At 43.0% G+C, this 17,810-nt stretch overlaps 1 protein-coding gene across 7 annotated transcripts in view; it reads left to right on the top strand.

The window, feature by feature from the left end:
• Positions 1 to 17,810, top strand: part of POU2F3 (POU class 2 homeobox 3) — a 122,378-nt gene that overhangs the window by 49,443 nt on the left and 55,125 nt on the right. The window lies entirely within an intron of this gene.

Consider the following 17,810-nt stretch of genomic DNA (forward strand, 5'->3'; position numbering starts at 1 on the left):
CTAAGTCTTGGTATATGGTACCAAGTGTACTCAGGGCCTGTACATTTAAATGCTACCAGTGAAGGTGCAGCATTCATTAGGCAATCCACGGCAGTGGCACTGTAAAGCATGTCTCAGACCTACTATTGCAGGCTGGCTGTGCAGTTTTAAACAGTAAGGGCCAGATGTACAATACATTTTGCCGGACGCAAACGGCCCTTCGGGCCATTTGCGACCAGTGAAATGCATTTTACAATGTACAAACCCTATTTTGTGAGTCTGCAAATTGAGTCGCAAAAGAAAATGGTCGTACATGTGACCCTAAATTCCATCTGTTAAAATAACCCCCTATCAAGAGACCTAAACCTTCATTTTAATTATTAGTAGGTCACCCAAAAAAACCTTATTGTCCATAAGGCAGGGTCCATGGCATTTAAAAGTAGGATGTGGGAAAAGTTACTATTAAACATGCCCTTACTGTGAAAAGGACCTGAAAGCTAGATTGTTCAATAGGAAAGAATCGGGATGCAATATTAAGTTTAATTAATGTTGTCTGCGGCTAGGAAACAGTTACATTTGTAATATTTTGAGTTTCTGAAAAATATTTTAGAAGCCCAATTCATTGGTGAAGATATATTTGTAATACATGTTTTGGAAAAGGAACTTTTAGAAAGTTACCTTTACCCTGTCTGATGTCTCTGGATGCTAAATCTGCATTCTGCACAACAACTTCTGCCAGCCACTAAGTAACATTTGAATAGACCTGATACTAGAAGTAAATAATAGGCTGACTTGAATGGTCAGACATGACCTGTTTGAATCCAACAAAAAATGCACGGTGGGACTGTGAGGATCCTTTATGACATTAAAGTGTCAATTCCTGGTTGAATGTCGCATTCTGCATTATAGGTCTGCTAGGGTTTTTAGTATGACATTTGTATCCTCTACTGCCACATGCAAATGTTACATGGCACTTGGGCAAGGCCCTTCTTTTCCCTCCGCCCGCCCTGAACCCCCCCCCCCCAACTCCTCAGCCGAACAGGCCCCAAACCCATTGGGCCCCTTTGTGACATTACAGTGTCAATCCTGTTTGATAAGACTGTTGGACTTGTTTGGAGCACACTTCAAAGGAGGGAATCCCCATGGCAAAACAAATGTGTGTATCCCCTCTATAGTTGCTGAAAATTCTGCTTTGTTCTACCAGACTTCTGTCTCTGGGTTTGTTGTGGGTGCAGGACCTGCCTCAAAATGGATTTTAGTGTTAGATGTTGGAGAACACACTAGGATTACCCGAGTACACTTCCCACAGACTCACCCAGTCCTCAGAGCTCAAGTTGAGTTTAATTGAATGCTTCGACCATCTTGAAAATGCCCAAAGTGTGGCATCTCCAGGCACCCACTTTAGAACACTCCTGGATCTGAGGGAGATCAGAAGAGAACTAAACATGCTGTCTGAAAAGAGCCCTGTAGGACTGGACCTGCTCACGTCCTTTTACCCAGGACAAAGAAGGGACTCCAAGGGCCATAAGGCTGACCTCCTGTTAAACCTACAGGGTCACAACAAACTACAGGAGACCTTTTCCTGCAACTGTCCATCTAAGTAGTGGGAACTGGACCTGGACTGGACCCTACTGTCTGGCTTCTGCCTAATGCCATGTGAATTAAGTGCCTCCCATTAGGTTCTGGGTGGATGAAGATTTAGGACTAAAGTCAGAAGGTAAAATCTTTGACAATGTTAAACCTGATTAGTATATCTGACCCTCACTTAATAGCGGTCAGCATCCAATTGCACTTATGGTCTACTGCAACCATTCACTATCTTTGGCATTATGTCCTTCTTGGTGGTATTGACACTTAAAACTTTAAAAATCCATAACTCCAGTTCCCCTTATTAGATTTTTGTCATTGTGGGGGAATTTTGTTTATTACATTTTACACTGTTTTTATAACACGTTTCGAGATTATTATTTTGAATTTTTACTTTACTTTTTTTTCAGGAGCTTTATATAGCGCGAACTTGACCCGAAGGTATCCGAGAGCTTTACATGAGCACCAGTTGCGTTACATAAGGACACATTCTTTTTTGTTAGGCACAGGGAGATTAAGTGATTTGCCCAGAATCACAGGATGTTGAGCGTCGTTGCCGAGATTCTAACCTGGTTCCCCAGATTTAGGTCGACCGCCTTAGCCGTTAGGCCACATCCTCTGCCCATTACTTTTTTATTACTACATAAATGTCTCGCACGTTGCCGTTAAAAAAGCCAGTCTTGTGTGTGCCATAGTTACTAGGGGGTTGATCTCAGGTTAATTTAGGGACTTTAATTATTCACCCTAACGAGGTTTGTGGTTCTTACCTGAGGTGGGCACCTACCCCCTTCAACTAATAACTCAATTTCTTATGGTTTAGTTCTCTATAGATAGATCTCCTTTAGACCTTACATTCTCTGAATACGTTACTGCTCACAATCTTTATTCCTCTAATATGCATTACAACAATTCACCATTAATAGCTTAGCTACTGAAGTCTGAATTGCATTGCCCGCTGGGTGTTTATTATTGTATTTTGTTTCTGTAGTAATACAAATATCAATAACTTTGTTTAAACAAAAAATATGGAAGACAAACTTGGAGTTCCTAACACATTCCATCAGAACTCCCTAACACATTAGATTCCCACCCTTATCCAAAAATCCTTCATTTACAGGGGAAAACACCACCTCAAAAACAAGCTAATCAGTTAATGACAACTGACTACACAGATGATAGCCCGGGCAGGTAAACCTAATTACCAGATGTAGAGTGATATAGTTACAATAAAGTCATAATCTGCTCCCACTGTCTAATATAAAGTACTTGACAAAGCACAGTCTCTAAACAAACTGCACACGTGTTTAAAAATAGAACCACACACTTATTAATCCTATGTTTCTGAGACTCAATGTAAGGCCTGCAAATGTATCCATTAGTAGTATATTTATCATAAATTTACTAGTTCAGTGTAAAGAGATAAATGATTAACTGGTTGTCTCCGTGTGTTTTTTAAAATATTATAGTTTCTCCTGATTTGTTAAAAATGGGAAGATGCTCATAAAAACATGCTTAAACATTTTTTCTGTTTCTGTGTATAAAACACATCAAGGCTAAACTTGGGGCCAGAGGTACTAAACACTTGTCGAAAAATACTGATCACAGTTTGTGACCAATATGTTCACGCCAAATGTGATATTTTGCTAATTGACCTATGTACTAATAGGTGATTTCTCAAAATAGTGGCCCATGGGTTTCAGTTCGACCTACCTCATGAATATTAATGAGGTTGGTTGAAAATTGCAACCCACTATGATTTTCTGTCGCAAAAACAACAATTGATGGACAGAATGCAGAACAATGTCATACATTCACCCCAGAACTGGCTGATGACGGCTGATAGCCAGAAACCGGTCCTAGGATGCTTGATTCCGGTCCAGGGAAGACATGGCTTGGCAGTTCGGGCTGGACTGTTCCCATGAGGCACAGGGTCAAGACTGATTTGCATATGGCCATGTCTAAACTGGGGTGGCGTAGTGGGCAAAAGAACGATGGATTTAACCCAGATCTCTTGACTGGGGGAGAATGTCTGCATTGTCAGCATTCCGTCCATCATTTGTTTGTTGTAACGCTTTTCGCCCTAAGTGGGATGGGTATTCCCAGACGTGGGACCCATGCTCACTACGCCACTGGAGTCAAGCTATCCTGGCTGATGACGGCTGATAGCCAGAAACCGGTCCTAGGATGCTTGATTCCGGTCCAGGGAAGACATGGCTTGGCAGTTCGGGCTGGACTGTTCCCATGAGGCCCAGGGTCAAGACTGATTTGCATATGGCCATGTCTAAACTGGGGTGGCGTAGTGGGCAAAAGAACGATGGATTTAACCCAGATCTCTTGACTGGGGGAGAATGTCTGCATTGTCAGCATTCCGTCCATCATTTGTTTGTTGTAACGCTTTTCGCCCTAAGTGGGATGGGTATTCCCAGACGTGGGACCCGTGCTCACTACGCCACTGGAGTCAAGCTATCCTGGCTGATGACGGCTGATAGCCAGAAACCGGTCCTAGGATGCTTGATTCCGGTCCAGGGAAGACATGGCTTGGCAGTTCGGGCTGGACTGTTCCCATGAGGCACAGGGTCAAGACTGATTTGCATATGGCCATGTCTAAACTGGGGTGGCGTAGTGGGCAAAAGAACGATGGATTTAACCCAGATCTCTTGACTGGGGGAGAATGTCTGCATTGTCAGCATTCCGTCCATCATTTGTTTGTTGTAACGCTTTTCGCCCTAAGTGGGATGGGTATTCCCAGACGTGGGACCCGTGCTCACTACGCCACTGGAGTCAAGCTATCCTGGCTGATGACGGCTGATAGCCAGAAACCGGTCCTAGGATGCTTGATTCCGGTCCAGGGAAGACATGGCTTGGCAGTTCGGGCTGGACTGTTCCCATGAGGCACAGGGTCAAGACTGATTTGCATATGGCCATGTCTAAACTGGGGTGGCGTAGTGGGCAAAAGAACGATGGATTTAACCCAGATCTCTTGACTGGGGGAGAATGTCTGCATTGTCAGCATTCCGTCCATCATTTGTTTGTTGTAACGCTTTTCGCCCTAAGTGGGATGGGTATTCCCAGACGTGGGACCCGTGCTCACTACGCCACTGGAGTCAAGCTATCCTGGCCGATGACGGCTGATAGCCAGAAACCGGTCCTAGGATGCTTGATTCCGGTCCAGGGAAGACATGGCTTGGCAGTTCGGGCTGGACTGTTCCCATGAGGCACAGGGTCAAGACTGATTTGCATATGGCCATGTCTAAACTGGGGTGGCGTAGTGGGCAAAAGAACGATGGATTTAACCCAGATCTCTTGACTGGGGGAGAATGTCTGCATTGTCAGCATTCCGTCCATCATTTGTTTGTTGTAACGCTTTTCGCCCTAAGTGGGATGGGTATTCCCAGATGTGGGACCCATGCTCACTACGCCACTGGAGTCAAGCTATCCTGGCTGATGACGGCTGATAGCCAGAAACCGGTCCTAGGATGCTTGATTCCGGTCCAGGGAAGACATGGCTTGGCAGTTCGGGCTGGACTGTTCCCATGAGGCCCAGGGTCAAGACTGATTTGCATATGGCCATGTCTAAACTGGGGTGGCGTAGTGGGCAAAAGAACGATGGATTTAACCCAGATCTCTTGACTGGGGGAGAATGTCTGCATTGTCAGCATTCCGTCCATCATTTGTTTGTTGTAACGCTTTTCGCCCTAAGTGGGATGGGTATTCCCAGACGTGGGACCCGTGCTCACTACGCCACTGGAGTCAAGCTATCCTGGCCGATGACGGCTGATAGCCAGAAACCGGTCCTAGGATGCTTGATTCCGGTCCAGGGAAGACATGGCTTGGCAGTTCGGGCTGGACTGTTCCCATGAGGCACAGGGTCAAGACTGATTTGCATATGGCCATGTCTAAACTGGGGTGGCGTAGTGGGCAAAAGAACGATGGATTTAACCCAGATCTCTTGACTGGGGGAGAATGTCTGCATTGTCAGCATTCCGTCCATCATTTGTTTGTTGTAACGGTATGATTTTCTGTCAGCAGGCCACCCTGCCTCTAATTGCTTTTAAATAAAGCAAACATTTTTTTTTAAATGCAGTCCGTTTCCTTAAAGGAAATCGAGAGACATTTTAAAACTAAATCAAAAGTTTAACAAACTTTTTTCAAGACTCTTTGAGATCATTGCCTACTCTTACATTTTTTTTATCAACATTACTAAAGGGGAAGGGAACCCTTGGCACCCCTTCCCATTTTGTAAATGGTTTACTGCTAACTTTCAGATTTCGGTCGGTAAACATTAATACATCCCTTTCTGAATCGTTATTTGGAAGGGACTCCTAAAATACACCCTTTCTAATAGTCCGTTACATGCTCCAAAATCGTAATTTTGGGTGTGGTAAGTGCAAAAGGGTCTTTTTGCTTAAGCAAATGTATTGATTTTGTGAATCGAACCTTTGCTACCCCAAAAAGCCTTAATAGCTGGCTATTACTGTCTTGTATAGTGTACTTTTCAACATATGTTGTCAGTATAGATGATGATGGAGCAGTGGACGGGGTTAATGTGTAGTTTATGAAATGGAATGCTTACTATTTATAGCAGCTGCTTATAGGAAAATTGATGCTTGGCGGTATCTGCAATGCGTACCTTTCACATTTAGAAGGTTTGGGGCTTTGTTTGTACCATGTTCTACAATGTGAAACACCTTTTGAAACAGGCCATAATCATTGCGATGTGCCTCTCTGGATAATAACTGGCCAGGTAGCAGAGGGTACTAGTGCATCAGAAATGAATATTGCCATATATGGTCTAGAGTCTAGACCAAAACAATTTCCAAGGAAGCCAATAGGTAAACAGTCTGCAGAGTGCATTGATGTTGTATCCTGTTTAGACGCTGTGCAGTGTTCTGTCGTGGAAGCAGAGCTGGGTTATTGCAGATGGTGACACTTTCAGATCATTGACTCATTGGTCTCTGAAAGCAGAATCTGTGCTGGTATCTTTACCAGAAACTCCAGTAGGACTCCAACTTGGTAAATGCCTGCACACCCCCGCAGGCTCTCACCCCATCAGTTTCATCTCAGCAGAGCATTGTGCCTACAATCCCTATACACCTTGGAGTGGAATACTGATTGTGGGAGGGAGGCAAGAATATTGCTGGCATTGCCAACTCCAACTACTTATGATCATGTTGGCCTCTCTGGCTACATGTAGAATCAAGTGGTGTCAGTTGCAAGTGGTTCTTAACCTCTTCGACGCCGATGACGGAACGGTTCCGTCATGCACGTCGGTTGGGCTGTGCTTATGACGGAACCGTTCCGTCATGGCCCCGCCCGCGCTCAGAACTTTCAGCACTGCGCGGGAATCCGCGCAGCGCTGAAGAGGTTAATAAATGTGTGTGCACCAGACAAAATATCAGTAAGGGGGACACAAATCACCAGGATAAAAACATTTGAGGTAGAAAATCATGTAAACAGTGTGGTTAAGGAGTACTGGAGTCTCCTTTGTAATATTACTTTTACGGCTGCATGTAAATACCCCACATTTATGTCCTCAAGCGGCTTGAAGTGCATAGAAGAGGTGTTATTTGAGGTTGTAGCATTGCCTAGGAGCGATTTTTGTAAATTGACTTGTTTTGGAGGATACATTTGGTCTGGCATTAGTTAAGACTTTTTTTGTTTTTTTATTTAAATGATATATTATAATATACTTTTAGAGGCCTTCAGCTAGCACTCTTCATCTGTTAATCTGTTGCTCACGTTTTTCTTCCCCTAACTACAGCATCCAGCATGGAGCAGTGGGTCCGCCCACTTCATCCGTTTGCTATCTGTGCTGTGAGTGACTGCTTTCTGCTCTTTTACGATGAGCACTACCGCACACAAAGTAGTCCCCTACCAAGCCAGGGACTACTACGGCAATATGTGCTTTTTGTGACCAAAAATATTTTTTGCTTTTAGCCAGTGTAGGTTGTTTTGGACTGATGTGGGCACAGCACTTTCCTAACAATACATTTTGCAAACATCATGGCACAACAATGATTTACAAAGACAAAAAGGCTTGCAGACCATGCCAGATCTACTGTCTTTACAAATGTTTGTTTTGTGGGGGCTGCAGTTTTCGTTTTAGGCCATTTTTAATGATCCTTTGTGGGAGTGGCCATAATTCCTCTTTTTGGGTGTCTTTAACTTTCAAATATAGCGATAGCTACTTTGCCTTATTCTCTTAAGGTGTCCTATTTATGTGGACAGTATTTTTTTTTTAGCAGGGTTCTATAATTGTTTGTGGGTTCCTATTGCTTTTGTCACTCGATCTAGATACAATTTTCGAATTGGGTACGGCTATAAATTTTCTTTTGAGGAGGATAAAGATTTACATTTGAGGTATGACTGTAAGGTTTTGTTTGGCGGGGGAGGGGTATCCGTAGTTATCCCCATTTTAGTTGCTAGAACGTTCTTCTGGTGGTTGTCTGTATATTTAATTTTTGGCTGAAAGTTCTACGTTTTTTGAAAGAGGTAGGCATAGGTCAGTTTCAAAGGTCATTGCCAAGGTTCCTTCTAAAAAAGTGCTAGTCTTTAAATTGTCTAAAATAATCATTTGTCACGTTGGCTGATTGTATGTTAATCCTATTTGTTGATGAGGAATTGACCCCGAGGGCAGTTTCAGAAAATAAGATTAAAGACCATGAGTGCAGCCTTCGTCTAGGCCTGCTAGGATCTGATAGCTGCAATCAGAAAGAGATTGAAAACAAAATATGAAGTTTATTTTTTCTTTTTTTGCATAGGTAGCATAGCATCAGGTGAATTAAAAAACATCTGTTTGAATGACCCTGATGTGGAACATAGTCCAGGCCTCCGGCAAGCAGATTTTTATTTTTTTTTTATAAATTAATCCAACCTTACTTCCTCTTCAGGATGGTATTTCCCTCTTCTTCTGTTGTATTTTTATCCTCTTGCCAAAAAATGCATATGTTGTTCATTGTCAGATTAAGCAGTAGTGTTCCAGAAACCTGGGAGGACAAGCTCGCAAGGACATGGTTTGGACCACTAAACGCCTGTTTTTTTATGCCTTTTTTCACTGCAGTGGTCAGTATAGACGACAAGAAAAGTTTCGGAGTCACTGATGGGAAGAAGTTTGTGGTTCATTACAAATGAAGAACAGGCTGATTGGACCATGCATTTCATGTAAAATATTGTTGTAGGCTCAGCGCAGCATGTTCTGCTTGAGCCGTGCTCCATTAGCTACCCATGGGTGGCACTGCTGATCGGGAAGCCCAATCTCTGGGAATGGGATTGTGGGAGGAGGTGGGGGGGTTGTGCTGGGCGGGCCTTGGTACCGGGCTGGACCTCCTTGTAGACCGCTATAATAACCACCACTGTGTATGTATCTGTCAGGTACGACTTGATTGGCTTGTAATGTGACTATTTGCAATGCAATGTGACTATTATTCTGTAGCTGAAAAATAAAGTGTGTTAAAAAGTGAAAAAAAAAAATATATATATATATATATATATATATATATATATATATATATATATATATATATATATATATATATATATATATATATATATATATATTTTTTTTTTTGTTGTTGTAGGCAACAAACTCTCTAAATCCAAGTGCAAAAACATATGGCATGATCACTGCTTGTTCTTTGTTATATTTGGCCAGCAGAAGGTTGGTAGTTTCAGCTTTCGTCCATTTTTTGTGTGCTGCTGTGTCACAAATCTAACGTCTACTTCAATATAGTTTGTCATCGTGTGAGTGAGAATTACTAGAAAATTGGTAACATTCTCAAAATTGTTGCAAATAGGGGGCCCAAAAAATATCTAACGGTTTTGCATATCCCTTTGATCTACAGCAAGTAGCATAGATCTAAAGACAGTTGCACACATGCAACTAGAATCATGTTAGATATGCAGAAATGCTAATGTGAGGGTTCCTCTTTCCTCAGGGGTCCTCACTCATAGTAGCTGCAAGCAGAAATACATTGACTAATGCAAGCGTGTGCTGTACAAATGATCTGCGTGTGGGACCGGTGCGGTGTTTGATTGCAAGCAGAACCAGGCAATGACCGCTGAACGCCAGCTTTAAAACATTTTGGATCTAATGTACTACAACTCCACTCGCAAAAAGTGGTGGTAGTAGTTGGTGCACCAAATATTGCAAATGGACACTGATTTTGCAAACTGAACCTCTTTCCTTTGACGTCGCGAGTGATCTCTTCCTACGTGCTCCGACCTGGGGGGAGCTGGAGGACGAGGCAGACAGCTCCGCCCAGTAACACCGGGACTAATGCCTTGGATTGAGCTATGACGATGCCCCACGGGCTGAAACTAAAACTGTTTGTACTTACCGCGGAGCCCGAGTACCCTTGGCCGATGCCCGGTGGAGCGGTCCTAAGCAGCTATAGAGGAGTTGGGCTCTCGTTCACCCCCTCGGCCGTCACCTACCCAGCCGGACACCGGACATTGTTTTTCACTGTTTTTTCACTGTTTTTTCATGGTTTTGCCTGTCCTTCACTTTTGAATTCTTTGTCTGATTTGTTCCCCCTTAAGTTCTTTTCCCCCTCCCAGTCGGCCTGCCTCAATCTGCATTCCTTTCCCCTGTTTACTTTTCCCCCTTTACCTCCATTCCCTATACGGACATTCGCCTTGGCTATGCTACTCGCTAATAACTTATATTACTGTGTAATCTCATGTTTTTCATCCTATGCCTATATTTGGCTTGTAACTGATGTAATTTTTGTAGCCTGTAACTCGCTGATCCTCCTGTAAAGCGCTCTGATACCTCGGGGTCTAGCCAGCGCTATATAAAACTCTGCAAAAAAAAAAATATATAAAATATGTACTATTAAGTCGGTTTGTAAAATCAGAGAGGAACTTTGAAGGGAAAACAGGCAAAAAAGAGTGTGCTCCACTCAACATTTTCAACAAAAAAAGCACTTATTGCACATTACACGTAACATCAAATGTTTCAAGGGTACCCCACGTTTTCTCTACTAGTAGGGAGGGTCTCATATCTATTCATAAACCCCCATGTGTATCTTTAAAAAGAAAAGACAGCGTAGGTCCTATCTTCCCAAGGTGATTCTGACAAGTGCTCAAATACAAATAAAAATTTGATGTTTTGGAAGTACCTCACGTGAGTAACCACCTGGGAGCGATTGCCAGGTACTCACCAATTTGCTTACTTTCTCATCATCTGCACTTTCCCAAACCGGAATGGAACCCAACTTGTAGAATGACCTGCCTAATGAACACTAATTTGGGCAGGTCGCAATTTATAACCCTCGTGATTGGATACAAACACCATAGTGGTGACCTGCAAGGATGGCAGACTACCATCCGTGTGTTTGCATTCCCGAATGGAAATGCCTATTTTTTGTGTTTAAAAAAAAAAAAAAAAAAAAAATCATACCCATCCGAATTCCTTAAAGAAACCAGTGCTGCTTTAAAACAATGAGTTTCCCTATCTGGGAAACATCAGAGAGAGTGGGCAGTGGTGACCTGCACCACAGTCTAATCCCCTGATGCTGCCAGCGTGATTCCCAAAGGGGAAGGGGTATCAAAAAAGGACCACTTACCATTTGCGAATCAATTGCCACGCTGTTTGAGAAATCTGTAACTGGTCAATGGTTTGTGCCCAAAAATGTGGTTGCTAACCACTGACACTAACCATACCCAACTGTGATTTGGAAGGTACTCCCCTTCCACGGCTCTTCAAATTGTGGTTAGGTATGTGTCACAAAATCCATTCTATGAACCAGGAGAACATTTCTGACTCGTAAAATGTTTTTTTAATTTTGGAAATAGACATTTTCTGTTCGCAAATCCCAAAACTATGCAAATTGCATGGTTTGCGATTGCAAAACTGCTGGGTACATCTGTCTCTTTGTTTCTTCAGGTTGTTTCATTATTGCGCACCTCAGATAACTATAAATCTTTTTTACCAGAGGGCGATCTCCTTTGATGCACTCGCATACTTATTGCGCTAATGTGGACTTTTCTGGTGATGTTTGTGGCAATTTCAGAGAAGTTGATGTGGAATATCCATTTTTTTTTTAGAATGATGAGACTCAATTAGCGGTACAGACTGAGAGATTTCGGCTCATTGGGCTCAATTCAAAATTTTCAATCATTATTTTTGGAAATAGTTGGATATTATTCTTAGAAGTTCTCTAGTCCTCAGGTTCTGACCTTCTTTCAGAGCAGGATAGGCTGCCATGACTCACCCATGGCCCCAGCTAGTCACAGAGCTCTGAGTGTGGGACTGCTATGAATATTTTGCCTGGAGCTATATTAGTTTCTAGTCCAGCCCTTTTCACGCCCGATGCCTGTACTGTAGACGCTCCATTGGTTGCCTCCATGGAAGCATCGTCAATTCGAAGCCCTCTGTGGCAGAGGCCCACAATTTCTAGAAAACTTACCGGCAGGAACACTAGTAGTTAGAGGTTATTAGTAGGACCAGTTCAAATCCATTTCCTGCAGAAAAAAAATATTTTTATTAGTTCCCAGAAAACTTCTTACTCTCTTTAATGTTTTTCAAATTTTCTGCAGAATTTCTGAAATACTAAAAATCACTTGCAGATTTCCTTTCCCTACCTGAATATTCCAGCAAGGAGAAAAGGGAAGAAATATCAGAAAAACATGATGAATGACCAGTGCCAATTCACAGTGCCAGCTATTGCCATATGACTGTATACCACAATGAAGCTGCTCCCAGTGGGGTGTCGCTAGTGCAGTTTAGTCTTTGAGTGCAGGCATCTCACAAAAAGTGAAGGACTGGTCTTGCACACCACCTGGTGTCATGCTTCATCATAGACCAGTCCTCGCCCTCTAAAAACTTGGTTTGATAGAGGGCGGGCATACACCTGACGACAGGGATGCACTTCTAAGCTAAGTGGGGGCCCATGGGAAAAGGTAGTGAGTTTAGAGATGTCAACCTAAATTTAATAGTGCTGGCATCTATATGGTAGTTAAAACAAAGTGATCGGTGTAATGGGGATATTATTGTCCCCCCACCGCTATCAATGGGGTCAACATGTTTCTGCCAAATGGCCCAGTTTGGTCCGCGGCATTCATCAGGAGCGTGATAAACAAAAAAACTGCAGGCTCCACTCTTACCAAACTATGGTGAGAGGATTTCCACTCAGTGGGGTGATGTAGATCGCACTCCACTGTGAAATGGCCTATTTCTTAAGCCTGAAAAGGAAAAAACAAACAATCAAAAAACTGTCATAAAGCATTGGATACATACAACATGACACATTCAGCCACATACACCGAGAATCTATTGTGAGTGGCTATAAGTGCAGCAGTTGTGACAGACATCTGTGCACCAGAGAGGAGAAATCCTCCAAATTGCTTACCCTATAGTAAGGACACTGTGCCCCATAGGAGGGTGAGGGCAGGAGACCCCTTAGGTCAGATTGCTATAAAAGTAATGAGGAGAAAACACAAGAACACAAGATGTTTAAACCAAGGTAGGTACTGCCAAAAACACATATGAGGTTCTGTTGTGCATCAGAAGGACGATACCTGTAAAAGGAAGTCATTCAACCACACATTCATACTCTTACTGTAACTGGACGTGATCTCCGCCTCTGCGCCTATATCTGTGCTCCTCCACTCCTCAATGTTAAATGAGTGAGCCGGCCTCCAGTTTTATATAGTGTCAGCATCAGGTGTTGATTGTTAAGCATGATTAACTAGGGGGCTGGAGTATGGAATCTGGTGTCCCAACATCACGCTATGATGGAGGTCCGGAGGCTTGCCTAGCCTTCCTAATATGGGTTCCGGATGTGTCCTATTGACAGTATTCAATACGTGCTGGAAGGCAGGTAGTGCCCTGGGCGGGGCCGGCGTCCCCTTCGTGAGTAGGAAGGCGCCTACGTGCTGCACATGCGCGCTGAGACTGTAGTATTTCGCATGTGCAAAAATTTAACACTTCACCACGCATGCGTGATGTAAGGCAACACTCCTGTGCCTACAGGGCCCCGGTTTGTGGAATACACCGAAGGATAGTGCCATTGCTATGTCATGCGGCCTGCCACACGGTTGGCAAAAAAAATGGCTCAAGCGTCTCAAGCAAGATGATGAGGTGAAATACACCGGGGGGACACATTTAAGTGCGTGAGATTGGCCACAGAGATGGCCATCAGCGCTATTAAGGACGGGCGCCTAGTGGTCATGTTCCCAAATTTGACCCATACCACAACATAACGTGTACATAACATATGTTATCAGGCTGATTCCTTGTGGTATGGCGTTTAGAACATGCCAGGTGAGAGAGACAGACACACTAGGTTATACACAGTTCCCACAGTCACTGAGAGTGATATATAGCCATTGATAGATGGCTTCAGTCACTATGGCTGGTGTATAGTGTAAGATGATGGACTAGATGTAGGCAGCATGTACATATGGGTGATGTGTAGGCATATGTTGTTTAAAGGGCTAGTTGAAGCCAAGGAAAGTAATCGTTCAAGCCTTCTTTCCATGTACGGAGGCGGTATACCCACCTCTGTTCCCTTACATGGTCTATCTTCTGTTTCTTCATGACCTCCAGGACAACCCATATCAGGTCCGTGTCTTTATGGTTCTGTTCCAGGAAATGTCTGGTGAGTTTTGTGTTGCTTTTTTTGCAGCGAACGGTGCTGCGATGTTCGTTGATACGGGTTTTAATTCTCCTGCTGGTCATACCCACGTACCTAAGGTTACAGGGGCATATGAGAAGATATACCACGTTTTCTGTATTACAGTTACTAAAGTGGTTCAATATCCACGGGCGTGTGGTGCCAATGTCAACCACCTTGGTGGTCCAGGTGAGGGGACATGCAACACATCCGCCACAATCGTAGTGTCCTGCCAGTCTTTGGGTGTTCCATAGAGTCATTTGGTCATCTTCTCTGGATTGGGGGTCTTTTGCCCAGACCAACTCATCTCGTAGTTTCTTACTTCTTTTGAAAGCAAAAAGCAGTGGTTCCTAGTGCTTTCCTGCGCCTTGAAGCATGTGCCAGTTCTTTCTTATGATTCTTTGTGCAGCATTGGAGACTGGTGTATATGTTGTGACACACACAACTCTGTCTGACTTCTTTCTCGTCGTTTTCCAGTAGTGCGTCGCGGTTTACATTCCTTGCTCTCTTCTTTGCTTGCCATATGACTACCAAAAGTTAAAGGACCAAATGATTGACTCCTTTATTTCAGTAATTGCTAAGTGGCGAGGTTGGCTTGACCAAGCGGTCCAATTCACTCAGTGCTCAAGTGACTCCTATCCCATACAAATTAATGGCAGCATGCACATGTGCATTGCTAGGTGTGCAAATATGCAAATGGAGCACCTTAGGGAGGCGCATAAGAGATCTGTCATGGCTTCAGGAATCAACAAGACTCCTGAGAAATGTGTGACCTTGATACCATGACTCTAGCTGAAGAGACACATGGGGTGAAGACAGAACCCCAAATATTTCAACTGACTTGTTTTCTAAACATTTTGGAATGTTGAGAATAAGTGCAAGGAAATGAGTTTGATGTACCTTTCGATGTATATTTGCTACTGGTTAATGAAACAATAATATAATTCCTCACCATATTTCTGCAGATTTTCTTTCTTTCTCCGGTAGACATTTGGGAAACATTTTGTTGATTATTCCCATGCGTTTTTAATAGATTTCGTCGTCTTCACAAACCATTTTAAACAGACCATTACATGGTTCAATGCAGTAGAAGATGTAGCTATCTTCTAGGAGCAGAGATGATGTGAACATATGGAAGTGTTTACTAATCGTATATTGGCGATTGAGATCTAAGGTCGAGGTCATGAAATCCTGAACCAGTTAAAATTATAACTAAATGTTTGTTTCAATTACATAATTTCCTAAGAGAAAAAGCTTTTCTCTGCTTAACTACAACAAATGTTTGCGTCCTCCACTTTGGCTCCATTACTGTGAATCCCTTTCCTTCTACCCCATTTCAACTTTACTATGCTGGCTTTTGTAAATATTCGAATATATTTTTTCCAAGCAATTGCACAACCATAACGTTTCTTCGAAAATCAGGAAATGGTGGAATTGGGTAGTAAACCCTTCACTTTGAGAAAGGGTGTACAAGAGCGACTTTAGAGGAAAAAAGGGAGGTGTGTAGATGCGCAGTCTAGCGAATCAGATTTTTGTGTCATTTTTAGGTCGACGCCGGGCAGCACATGCGCTTCTCTGCGAGGCATGCTGTATTGGAGTATGGACTTGAAGCCCCACCCACTCTTTGCCCATAATTGTCATTGGCTTGTGTCTTCGTAAATGCTGACTTCTGATTCGTTAATAGGCTTGTTAGTCTCTCCTTAGTACCACCTTGTCTTCATTTGTAACTTCTTATGAGGACTGGCCCTTTTATTTAGGTTATTGCACGGTGTGTCTTATTTGGTCTGTAAGCACTATTCTCTTTATTGAGTTTCTCCTATTGCAGGCAGGACATGCTTATCTGGTCTGTAAGCACCATTCTCTTTATTGAGTTTCTCCTACTGCAGGCAGGACATGCTTTCCTGCAACATTCAGCGCTCTGTGCACGCTTTCACTTTCCAAGCAGCCTGGCACAATTGCGGGTGCTTCTTTGAAGAGAAATAGGTCTCTTATTTACAAGAGTTTGAGCTATTGGCATTGTAAATGCAAATGCCTTTTAGTCATGTGTTCATTTTCAACACCGATAAATAGAAGGCCTAGTCATTTACAATGCTAATAGCTTAAACTCTTGCAAATGCGAGATCTATTGCATTGCAAATGCATGTTTGGGTGTGAAATGAAGCTCGTGAAATTGTTTTGAAAACTCAAAGTTGATTGTGGGCTGTTGCAGCGATGGGAAATGTTCCTGCCGCCGCAAGGGGATATCTGGACACTAGTGCGGGTCTATCACCACCAGGTTGCAGCCCCTCAATCGGATGCACTAGGCCCTCACCTCAAGGTAGGCAAGTCCAGGGGCCTAGACCAGCTTGCCTTGTCAGCCTCTGCAAGACCAGTGGGCCAGACAGCCATCACCTCACCCTACCCCTTATTGGTGACACTGCTCCAGCAAGCTCACCCGTCACCACAGTAGCACCCTGTCCTTGTCAGTGGCCCTACCTATGATGATTTTGTGCTCTGCTAAGTTCTGCCCACAGAAAATCTTGGAGTATTGAGGGGGTGACTTGTAGCTTTTCTCAATGCCTCAGATATCCATAGAATAAGAGGAAAACTTTATCGGTTTTGTGGAGCCGAGAATTGCCCAAGAACCCCATCCACGAATGTAATGGAAAAACTTCTATCACCCAAGAAAATAATAAATATTTTGAGTTGGTTTTATTGCCAGTGTTTGCCAATTTGTGGTTACTTTCTCCAAGGATCTTCAGAACAACTCTCTTGCAGCGAGTCTGAACGGGTTAAAAAAAAAAAAAAGAGAAAAATATTTTGCACCATTTTTTATTGCTCGTATAAAGCGGAACGGAGCAGACAGATGTTGCTCCTGCCCATCTGACAGAAAGGCTTTCGCAGCAGTGGAAAAATGGAGATTGCGACACCATATCCAACACATGCACTGCCCTTTTTTTTTTTTTTTTTTTTTTTTTTTTTTTCTTTTAAAGAAAAAGAAAGCAAACTGGCTTTGCACCCTATTGCTAATTCTGTAATTTGAAAATGACAAAATGACCCGTAATTTTAAGAGTTGAACAATTGTATTTTATTCATTGCTTATATAAACAGCAAACGTGTAAAATCTGTTTGTTCCTTATTTCCCTCCGGTGTAAGTTTCTCCCTTCATTACTACCCAGGAAACATAAATGTTGCAAGTGTGTTTAAACACTCATTGTATCCAAATTTACGTGAGTGAATCACCATTTGCAAGGATCCATTTTAAATCTTGTGATGTCACCCTCAGCAATCTTCAATTTGTTTACGTAAAATGGCCCATCAACGTAATCACTCCTCTCTGAGATGTTCCCGCTCCACACCACATGGCCTTTTGTGAGTCCCATGATTTTATTTGCTAATTCGCTGTCCTCCCTGGACGTTTTCATGGTCTGGCTTGACAGCGCAACTGTTGCCAGACAATTATGTGAACGTTACAAGAGAGGGTCTTTGGCTCAGTCGTGTAAGTTATGAGCAAGGAGTACTGGTTGGATTGGGCAGACGTTATGTGCTTCCACAAAAAAGTGCTTGCCCTCCATATAGCTGTGAACATCTTATTTATCCAGCTACTTGAGTTTGAACATTCAAGGCCACACCCATGACATTGTAAAG

The sequence above is a fragment of the Triturus cristatus genome, chromosome 3_1, assembly GCF_964204655.1.
Source record: "Triturus cristatus chromosome 3_1, aTriCri1.1, whole genome shotgun sequence".
NCBI lineage: Eukaryota > Metazoa > Chordata > Amphibia > Caudata > Salamandridae > Triturus > Triturus cristatus.